The following is an 11252-nucleotide window of genomic DNA, read 5'->3' as shown; positions in this document are numbered from 1 at the left end:
CAAACACAAAGACAACACGCGATGTGTTATCGAAGAGGAAACCGAAGCCCTCGGCGTAAAACCTCTCCGCCGCCCTCCAAGCGGTAAACAATCCACTAGAAAATATAGTTGGGATACATGGACAGCAATAGACCCTCCAAGCCTAATCTACCCAGTGCACCTAAGCCCTCCAAGCTTCTTGCTCCAACGAGGTTGCGTCGAACCTTTTTCTTTTCTAACTTCCCGGATTCCGCTACTAGACCGTAGCATCAACCAATGAAGATTGGTTCCTTCCTAACTGCTTCCCAGAAATTCAAACAGCTCTCTCACAGTGATGAATATGGTGAGAACAAGGTTTGGTAAGATGCCTCTCAAGGATTTGACAATGGAGAAGAAGAGAGTTGAGGAATTTGAAGAGACTCTAATGTATAGATTGTGGGTGAATCAATCTTGTTTTTCTTTAGGGTTTCTCTCTCAAAATTCTCTCTGGAAGCTCTTTTACATTTGTGGGTAAAAGGGGTATTTATATTGGAGTGAGAGAGGAATGTGAAACGTCAGGTTTTACAAAACAGGGGTGGCTCGCGGCTTGACCTCGCAACTTGACTAAGTCGCGAGATCCAGTCGCGAGATAACCGTATGGCCAGTTGTCTTGTTTTGTCCTGTAGTGCTCCAGCTAGCATGACTGTTCACCTTCCGACATGCTTGGCACGTGTGCTGCGTCTGGTGGCTTGCAGCCGCGAGTCACCCACGAGGCCAAGCCGCGAGTCTCTGTTTTCTTGCACACTCTTGAGCAAACTTCACTCTATCTCACTCACTACCCTTACAACAAGCCCACCTAAATACAGGGTTACTAAATGCTGAAGTACAAGCAAATTTGGCACGGAATAAAGCCAATTAGATGGTTGAATAAATTCAACCTTATAGAGGTGTTGGCATAAAATATAGAAACCAGATTGACTTAATTGTTCTACTTTTTTACTTTCTTATTTATGATGTTGTGCTTTCAATTGTTTTGTTGACTAACTAACCATTAGGGTGAAAGTAACAGAAATATTATCAAAAATATGGAACAAACATTTCAATCATGAATATTATCAAAAATAAGTCTTGCAACAAAATTGAAGACAATATTTAACATCTATTTGATTTAGTACATCAATCGAGAAGTTGTTTAAAAATTTAGTAAAAAATTTATCATATAATATTATCATAATTAAAAGGTATTTTCAGTTACCTTTTAATTTATCATGAATGATTGAATTGAAAGGCATTAAGATTCGATTTTTTATATTTTTATCTATTTATTTTTATATTTTGTTAATACTGAATAGATATTATTTTTATTTTTCATTTATTAATTTAGCTTTTAATTTTAGTATATTTCTTTCTTGAATGATAAAAAAAAAAAAAAATTAGTTCTTGTTTTTTCTTGCCAAAGACTTCTTCCTAGTTTTGTTCTGAAGGTGGCCCAACAAAATTTTATAAGTTGAATTTTTTTTTTTAAAAGAAAAATAATTAAAAATAGGCTTTGGCCCTTAAAATTTTATGAGCTCATTTCTTTTGAAAGAAAAAAAAAGTGCTAAATATTTAAATTCTAATATTCAAGACTTCCAACCTTTTAACAAAGCAAATGTAACACTCTTGATGGTAAAATACTAAAATCTAACATCCTACCCCCCCCCCCCCCCCAAATAAAAAATACTGACTCTTTCCTTGCTCATCACTTTGTCCTTTAAGATTAAACTAAAACCAAAATGGCTAAACTCCTTATAAAAAAATCAATCAATTACATTATAAAATTCAACCTTAATCAATGCTCTAAGACACTAATTCATCGGTCCAAATATTTGTTGTTGATGAAAATATGGGTTTTGACACTACTTGAGGAGAGAGTATGCAATATATCTAATAAATGTAACCACCTTCTCATATACAAGTGTGTATCACTCTTATTGGGTTTACCTCTCTATGGGAAGGTGATTACATATGTGGAATATACAAAATATCCTTTATCCAACTTTAAGGGCTATATGGAAAGAAGATAAGAGAACTAAGTGAGCGATTTTTTTTTAGGGGGGTTTGAGCTCAGTTAAAGAGGAGGAGAATGAAATAGTGAAAAGGAAAAAGAAAAAGAAAAAGAATAAGCAGAAAGATTACTTTATGAGCTCTTGTTTTGTTTTTGTTTGGATTTACAGGCTTATTAGCACTTTAATTGAGTAGTTAGTTCTCCTAAAAAAATTGTAGATATATGATACATAAGGACACCACATGACCTAAAAGCTTTATGGCCTGTTCGGAAGTTAAAAAAAGGAGGGGGAGTAGAGTAAAGAGAGGGAGAGTAATTCAATTACATTGTTTGGAAGTTTTTTAAGGAAGAAAGGGGAGGGATTTGGAGGGGTTTTAACTGCCTCTAACCCCTCATTTTTAATTCCCCCAAATTGGGGAGATTTGGAGGGAGAGTAGAGTAGATAAATTATTGACCAAATGAATTTTCCAATTTACCTTTTTTAAATTAACAAAATTACAAATTGATTATGATGATGCCAAAATTGTCAGTTTGGGTCACTTGCCCAATCTGAAGTATTAGATGATCTCGTAGGACCTGCAAGATAAGGAAAAATAGATTGAATAGACCACCGGGTTGTGCCCGGTGGGGGGAGCCTCCGATGCTTAAGTTAGTATCAACCCATATTTTTCATATTTAAATAGTGTTTTGTAGTAGCTTTTGACATACCTTCACAAGTGAGACAGACTGTCCCTTTTATAGATGATTTGGATAGCTGTTGTACATAATTGGAGGTGATTATTGCCCATGTGTAACAGTTATCGTATTGATGGCCGTTTAAGACCGCTGAGTAATGGTCATCTTTAATGTGTTGAATGTGCTTGAGCAGTTACATCTTTTGGTCTGTTAATGATGCGAGATTGTCCATATTAATGGATGACCTTAATTTTTTTTTTTTTTTTGGACTCATCAGTTGTCCCCCCATTCCTAAGTCTGATTTTGCTTTATGCTAGTCAGGCTTAGGGAATGTTTTTGACTTTTTTAGATTCAAGCTTCTTTATCTTCAACTACTTTCTTCTTCAGGAATGCTTGTATTTCTATGATGACCTCTTAGTATCTACCTTTTGAAGGTCTTTTTGGACGTTCGAGGGATCATAGCTTGATCTTGAAAGTGAGCTAATTTCTTTGGACGATCATTTTTTATCACTGCTAAAGAGTAAGGTGATTTCTTTGGACGACCATTTTTTATCACTTCGATGCTTCTTCTTTTATTCATTTTCTGGTTGTCGTGTTTGATATTCTTGATTTCTTGCGTTTGTGTGAGAATCCTTGTCTACTTACACTCGTCTAAGGGTATTTAGTCACTTAGCCACTTTTGGGTGACTTACATCCAATTTTGGAGCTTCGTCATTTAGACTTTGTCAGCGATTTACATCAGTTTAGTGGAATCTTGTCCATTTTTCTTTTTTGGTGACTTATATCCATTTAAGGAATTTTGTCATTTAGACTTCGTCAGTGATTTACATCCGTCTTGACGGAATCTTATCACTCATTTTTTGGTGACTTACATCTATTTAAGGAATCTTGTCACTTAGGCTTCGTCAGTGATTTACATCCGTCTTGGCGGACTCTTATCACTTAGCCATTTTTTGGTGACCTACATCCATTTAAGGAATCTTGTCACTTAGGATTCGTTAGTGATTTACATCCATCTTGGCGGAATCTTATCACTTAGCCATTTTTTGGTGACTTACATCCACTTAAGGAATCTTGTCACTTATTGCTAGAAAGATTCCTTGACGCTATGTCGTTTTGGACCTTCTTGAGGCCATGTTGATATCTGCATTAAGTAGCACATGTACTTGCCAAAGCTTGGTTAAACAAGAATTTTAGAACAATTCATATATAAATAATAAGTTACCAATAGCCTAGGTGGAACTTTTTCTTATTTCCTTGTAATCCGAGAGTTTTATCTCTTTTGTGATTTGTCTAGTAATGCATACATGCTTGCATAAAACCTTATTGGGTGTAAATTTTTATAGACGAATATAAAAGAGATAGAAATAAATGCGTTACCTTAAATGACGATATTATTTTGTCACATACCTCGATCTTTTTATTGTTGGGATTTTCTTGACAAACTCTTCTATTTTCAAGATGACGAGCTCCTCTCTTTTCAAGATTTTTCTTAAGCTTAACATGATACTTCATGTTTAAGGCCCAGATCTCTTTTGCCTTCGATTTTTCAAAGGTGTAAAAACTAGGCCATGTTGTTGCCCCCGTTCAAACATGAAGAGTGTAATTCTCATTTGTTGACGACTAGAGGAATGCTCTATCACGATTGGAACCCTTTTTTTTTTTGGTGTGTTTTGATGTCTACGGTCATTGCCGTTTGTAATAGCAATTTCTTGTTCCTTCTTTAATTGTACACTTAAGTCACTTCAATAGTGCTAGCTGCATGACGATGTACAAATGTGCAATTACATGCTATACAAGACAAAGTGCATTCTATATGAATCATAAAGAAGTATAAAAATCGAAGCTATTTGACTATATGCTTCTTTAAACTGGTCTTTGTTAGGTGCTTGCACCGTATATGATTTTTGGAGCAATTTAAGAAGATTTTGGTGAGTTGATGGAGATAGCGGAAATTTATTGAGATTTAAATTCATGAGCATATTGTGAACAGATCATCTAGAATTAAAGTTTAGGAAACTTAATAGAACTTCTCAGATTCATGACGATGAAACATATGCTACTAATAATATAGTCATATTGATTGTGATAATTGTAACAATTTTATAGCAATATTTTTAACATGTTCTACATACGCATTTGTAATACTCATGAAAGCTTGATATTTATTTAGTTTCAATAAAATGATCTCATGGATAAAAAGAAATGAGTTACCTCAATAGAAGACCATAAATCTCAATACTATTGTGTACGTACCTTGATCTTTTCATTGTTGTAGTCTTCTTGACGAACTCTTCGTCATTGAACTCTTACTTATAGAGCTCTTCTTCGTTGGATTTGTGCAACTCCATAATTTACAGGAGTTAAACTCAGCATTTGTGATGTAGATGGAATTTTCTTAACTTTTGGCTATATCTCTATTTTCTTCTTAAGGGTTTTTTTTTGTCAAATTATGACATCCCCATAGAAAATTTGGAATATCTATTTTTTGCATATCTGAAGCTAGTAATCTAGCAAACCTCTTATAGGTTTACATATTATACAGAATTTTGGGTGAATTGATATAGCTTACGTCTAATCAATATCATTTCATGTAAGAGTATAAAAACTTAGTGAGGATTAAAGTCACACTTAATGCCATGCGATCAAATAAAATTGTATTATGTTATGTATGAAGCACATGCTCTATAGGCAATTCAACCATTTCCACTTTTTTCTTGGTTTTGGCGATAGTAGAATAATAAAAGAAATAGATGGAAATAAGATCATTTGATCGGTTAGAGATCAAAAGTCTTAAATAGTTCACACTAGCTAGAGCAGATATTATTAGTCAAGTCTTTTAACTTTAGCAAGAAATTATCTAGCCTTCTATGTCAATTGTGCATGTTTGTACTGATCTTGTAATTTAGCAATTTGCCTTTCCAACAATCGTTTTCATAACTATTACCCTATTCTTGCAAAGTGTTAAACTTTTTAAAGACTGTTGGAATTTCGGTGTGTTTAATGACATTTGCCATTATGATAAACAATCATCATATTTATCATAGTAAATAGTTATGATCTTATTTTAAACTTATAGCTAGGTTTTTATTTGGCAATAATGATACTTGTCATTATGCCTAAAACTTGACTTCAAACGTTGCTACAAATACTTAGAGAGCTAAAAGGAAAAGAAAATTTTAAATCTGACCTTAAGGCCCAAGAACTGGGCACCATCGTTGCTATATTTTGTTCCAGCTATTTGAAGATGTAGATATATCCAGAGGGTTTGCCCCCGTTCAAACATGAAAGGTACATTTACTGTTGGATGATGACCAAAAGAAGGGCCTATCATGGTTGGTACCTGTATTTTTCTTCCTTTGGACTTAATCTTAGTCCTAAAGGGAAATCTTCATAAAATTTCGTGTCTAATGTATTAGAACAAAATTTAGAAACTTATACACCAATGCCTATGAATATGTATGGATAGAGATGAGGTAATATGTTCGTGATAGAAAATTATGTATAAAATTATAGAGTGATCCCAAAAAGACACTGCTACTCTTTAAAATAAATGAGTAGAATGAAGAGATAATTAACTAGATAAATTATTTCATAGTGCAGGGTGATAGCAATTCAATTTTGGGGGAATAAATATGGAAAATACCATCATCTTAGGTACCATCATCTTAGGTATGCTATTTTCAAGATATGAAATTCCATAATCAATTATATTGGCACCTCAAGCCAAGGAGGCTACTAGTAAAAGACATATAGGCCATTTATGAGAAACTTGTGACTCATTTTTCCTTTGTCGATTATATACTTACAGGGATGGCAACCTTATGAAATGATAAAAGAAGATCGTGATATGGCTACATATAATTCACGAAAGGAAATCATTGCAAACAAATAAGGGAATAAATTCTTGTATATATTCCAGCCCACATGACACAGACGTGCACATCGGTTGCCGAGTCCGTTTTGTAGCGATATAGTAGAAATAACCTACCATCTCATTTGCTTTCTTTTTATGAAAAATGTTTCCTTCATTGGTTGACTATGCAATCTATCAACAAATATTTAACCACATAGCATACGATTGTCTAACTCTTGGCCCTTAACATAGAAATTATTTAAACAATAGCAACTATGGTTGGGCAATAATAAGTGTCGCATAACTGACCCGTAAATATGGCGCTAAAAGGAGCGTGAAATATATGATATCTTTCCCCATAGTGTGGTTTGAAATAATTTTAGATTTTGCTCTATATATATATATTTTTGATCAGAATTTGCTCTATTCTAAGCAAGTAATGCTATAATATAAATGAGAGGAGTAGGGACCTGACCTGGCAAGAAAACCTCTACGACATTCTCAACAGTTGTGCCTACACCATGACCTTTTTTCTGCTGGAGGATTTTTCTTATGTCGAGCCTTTTGTTAATCCATTTTGTCAAGCTTTACTAGGCTCATTTTGTTTCAAAAAATACTAACAAATTAATAATCTCGATTGTTCTCAAATGATGAGCTTAATATAGAGTACATGTCATTTTGTTTAATAGAATCACGTGGAAATAACTTGATACTATTTAGTATTTAGAGACAATAAGCTCTGCTTGTATATCATATATGTGAGTAAGTACTTACTCTGGTGATGTCACTAGTGCGAGCATAAAATAAAAGCATCGTACCTGTATAGCAGCTTTTATTGAATCATACATGTGGATTGTGACACCGTGAGAGTCCCACATTTTTCCCTTTGAATGCTCGAAGGCATGATTAGGTATATATGGAACCATTTAAATTCTCCATTCTCAATGCCAAAGCAACATATATTTATACATGGAAAAGTTTGAATAGTAAATTTTGTTCGTTCTATTGTGGAACATTTTAAGATTCAAAATTTCATAATATTTTGAAAATGATTTATGCTTAACTATTCCGGTAATTTTGTAAGGACTAAATTTTATAATTCTCTGGCTCTTTCAACCTCAGTCCCACCTTGCATTCACTTTGAAAATTATTCTATGTGCAAGGCCGAAAATGTCATTCATGCATTTTATTCCTAAAGGTTTCTTTTAAATCTTTTTGGAATTGTTCCTTGAAAAACATAGTTTCATTAACCAACTGACAGACTAATAACTCATGCATAACTGACTGTAGAGCACTCTAACCATGTTATGCATTTTCTACCATACTTTCGCCACTAATAAATACACATATAAATTTGGGGGATGGCCTTATGTTGTGGCTTTATTACCCGTGAATATCAACCAAGATATTATTAGGGTACCATTTATTTTTCTTCATATTCCTCGATTTCAATACCCCACTATTTGAGAAAATTTAAAATGAAAAATGTGCCACATAAAATTCTCAATTATTTAAATGAAAAATGTGCCACATAAAATTCTCAATTATTTAAAGGCACATGAACTCTTCCCAATATAAGGTTCTTCAATATAGAAACACCATAGTTGGAGAGGTTCATAAAAATTCATGAGATTTAAAATTTTGACATAAACACCTTTTTTTTTTAAATAAAAAAATAAAAAGTACAATAGTGTTTATAAATACTCACTAAGGAGTACATAGAAAAGACTGTTTTTAGAGAAATGACTTAACCCTTTTTTTCTTTTTTTTTTCTTTTTTTTTATGGGAATGACTTAAGTCATTCATTCTCTAATAATGCTGAGCATGTCATATATATTTTTATATATAGGTGTTAGATGGGGCCTTATCATTAAAAATTCACATTTCAATTATCACCAGACCATCTAACATATGGTGTAGAGTAAAAATAATGTTTACATGCAATTAAAGAATTTATTATGGCATTTAACACTAATTACTCCAGCATATACACATTCAAAAATGTTTGACAAATAAAGGCTCAATGAACACGTTGCAGTCAATTTAAAAAGTGAAACGGTTAATGCCACAAATGAAAATTAAATTAATTTCAAAATTTTCCATTTGAGTGACCATTGACCATTTAATCAATTAAAATATTATAATTAAATAAAGAGTCTAATTTACTCTTGAACCTTATGTCCAACATAAACTCTTTAAGCAACATCTTATATAAGATAGCAATATAGCATGGCATATATCATTCATGCAACCTTTTTGACTAACAATAGACCATCCATATGGCTTTATAACAACTCAAAAAATTCATTGTGATACATACAAATATGTATCAAAAGAAATTATATGTCATGCATAAAATTCTGACATTTGACCTCAATTATATTATTATTATTATATATATACACATATTTAGGCCATAGCAAAAGTTTTAGGTGTTTGCTTATTAAATTTTATTCATATATGGTATTAATATATCGAATAAAAGAAGAGATACTTTACCGCAAACTCATAATTTCTTGCCTCTTTGATTGCCTTTCATTTGAGGGTTTGTTGAGATTTTCACCATCGAACTCGAAGTTGCAAACTCATAATTTCTTGCCTCTTTGATTGCCTTTCATTTGAGGGTTTGTTGAGGTTTTCGCCATCAAACTTGAAGTCTACAAAATTGAATCTCCCCAAAATTGTTATTCCATAGCCACGATTCCATTTGCCATCATAAACAATTTATTAATACATATATAACCAATGAATTCAAAGAAAAATCTAGAAAGATTTTATTCATGGACAAGAAATATATATGTAGTGAAGAGATAATCATTGAGTCTCATCCCATGAGGTACTCTAGATTGAACCAAGTGAACCCTTTGTTACAGGAAGAGCTAGATGACTAATCGCCTTCCCATAGACGGCGCCAAACTGATGATGCCAAAATTGTCAGTTTGGGTCACTTGCCCAATCTGAAGTATTAGATGATCTCGTAGGACCTGCAAGATAAAGGAAAAAAGATTGAATAGACCACCGGGTTGTGCCTGGTGGGGGAGCCTCCGATGCTTAAGTTAGTATCAACCCATATTTTTCATATTTAACTAGTGTTTTGTAGTAGCTTTTGACGTACCTTCACAAGTGAGACGGATTGTCCCTTTTATAGATGATTTGGATAGTTGTTGTACATAATTGGAGGTTATTTGGATAACAGTTATCGTATTGATGGCCACTTAAGACTGCTGAGTAATGGTCGTCATTAATGTGTTGAATGTGCTTGAGCAATTACATCTTTTGGTCTGTTAATGATGCGAGGTTGTCCATATTAATGGATGACCTTATTGTTTTTTTTTTTTGGACTCATCAGATTATATAATCCTTGTTTGTTTCCTGAGAAAATTTAAGGTGAATGAAAAAAACATCATTTTATGAAGAAACTATAGAAACTCAGAACCAACACCAACTTTCCACAGTTACAAACCAAAAACCCATCACAAGCACCCAAAAATAAACCACCATCAAAAGAAGAAAAACAAACAAACAAACATGGAAGACCCAAACAGAACCGAAGTCGAATGCTTACTCGGAATCTTTGAGAAGCTCCTCCGAACCCGAGATCTTACCGATTCACGCGACTTCATGATCTTAGCCCAAGAAACCGAGCCGCTCTTGGATGGCTCAGATTAGATCTTGGATGTCACCGACATCCTCTTGGCCGCCAAGAAGTGCATGAACAACCACCACGACTGGTACTCGATTCTCCAGCTCAATCGCCGATCGGATGATCAGGAACTCATCAAGAAACTATTCGTCGGCACTGATGACTACAATGTAGTGTTTCGGCATTTGTGGTTGCGGCCATGGCATACGAAGTTTTCTTTTTTCTTTTTTCTTGGGATCCAAACAGCGAAAGAACATATAAAAAGAAAGAAAAAAAGATTTTGCTTTATTAATTAGATAAAAAAATTCAAATAGGGGTAAATTTGTCAATTTAAATCATTTTCTCTCCTCTCTATCCTAATTTTTAAAACATCCAAACAAGAGGAAGGGCTAATTACTCTCTTCCCCCTTACTAATTTTAAAAACATCCAAACAAGATAAAGGGGAATCATTCCCCTCTACTCTCTTCCCCACTACTCTCCTCCCCTTTACTCCCCTATACTCTCCTCCCTCTCTTAACTTCCAAACAGGCCATTAGTTAATGTGTTTAGCCACAATTATGTTATATTAATCACTTAATCACATATTTTTGTCATTAGTGTATAATGTCAAATCTCATTACTTGGGTAACCAAAGTTATCAAACCATTTACATGTGAATATTCCGAAATATGATACATAAAATTATTTGGTATGAAAATAATTCAGTGCTGTTATTGGGGTGAGTTTTAAGGAGTCTAATTAATTTCAACATATAAAAAGAATTTCTGGAACGAAATTTAAGACTTTACATGTGATAGTTGGCACTAATTCTATTGGATGCTGTTTTTCCCTATCAAGGGTGTTAAATTTTTTTGAGTATTACGTGTTGGATACAATTTTATTTTTATTTTTTTACGTAAGATTCTCCGGAGAAAAGACTATTGACCATGGAATTCGTATCTCTCTACTCTTCACTAATAGGTTATGATGTTTGCCTCCCTTTCAATTGTTTTCTCGATTAACTGGTCATTAAGGGAAAGGACTAACGGGCCATGAATAAAGAACTGACTTGCTCGAGAGGGTAGATGTGAGA

The sequence above is a fragment of the Quercus robur genome, chromosome 3 (genome assembly GCF_932294415.1).
Source record: "Quercus robur chromosome 3, dhQueRobu3.1, whole genome shotgun sequence".
NCBI classification, from domain to species: domain Eukaryota; kingdom Viridiplantae; phylum Streptophyta; class Magnoliopsida; order Fagales; family Fagaceae; genus Quercus; species Quercus robur.
The sequence above is the reverse complement of the archived record's forward strand: the minus strand, read 5'-3'. Positions refer to the sequence as shown.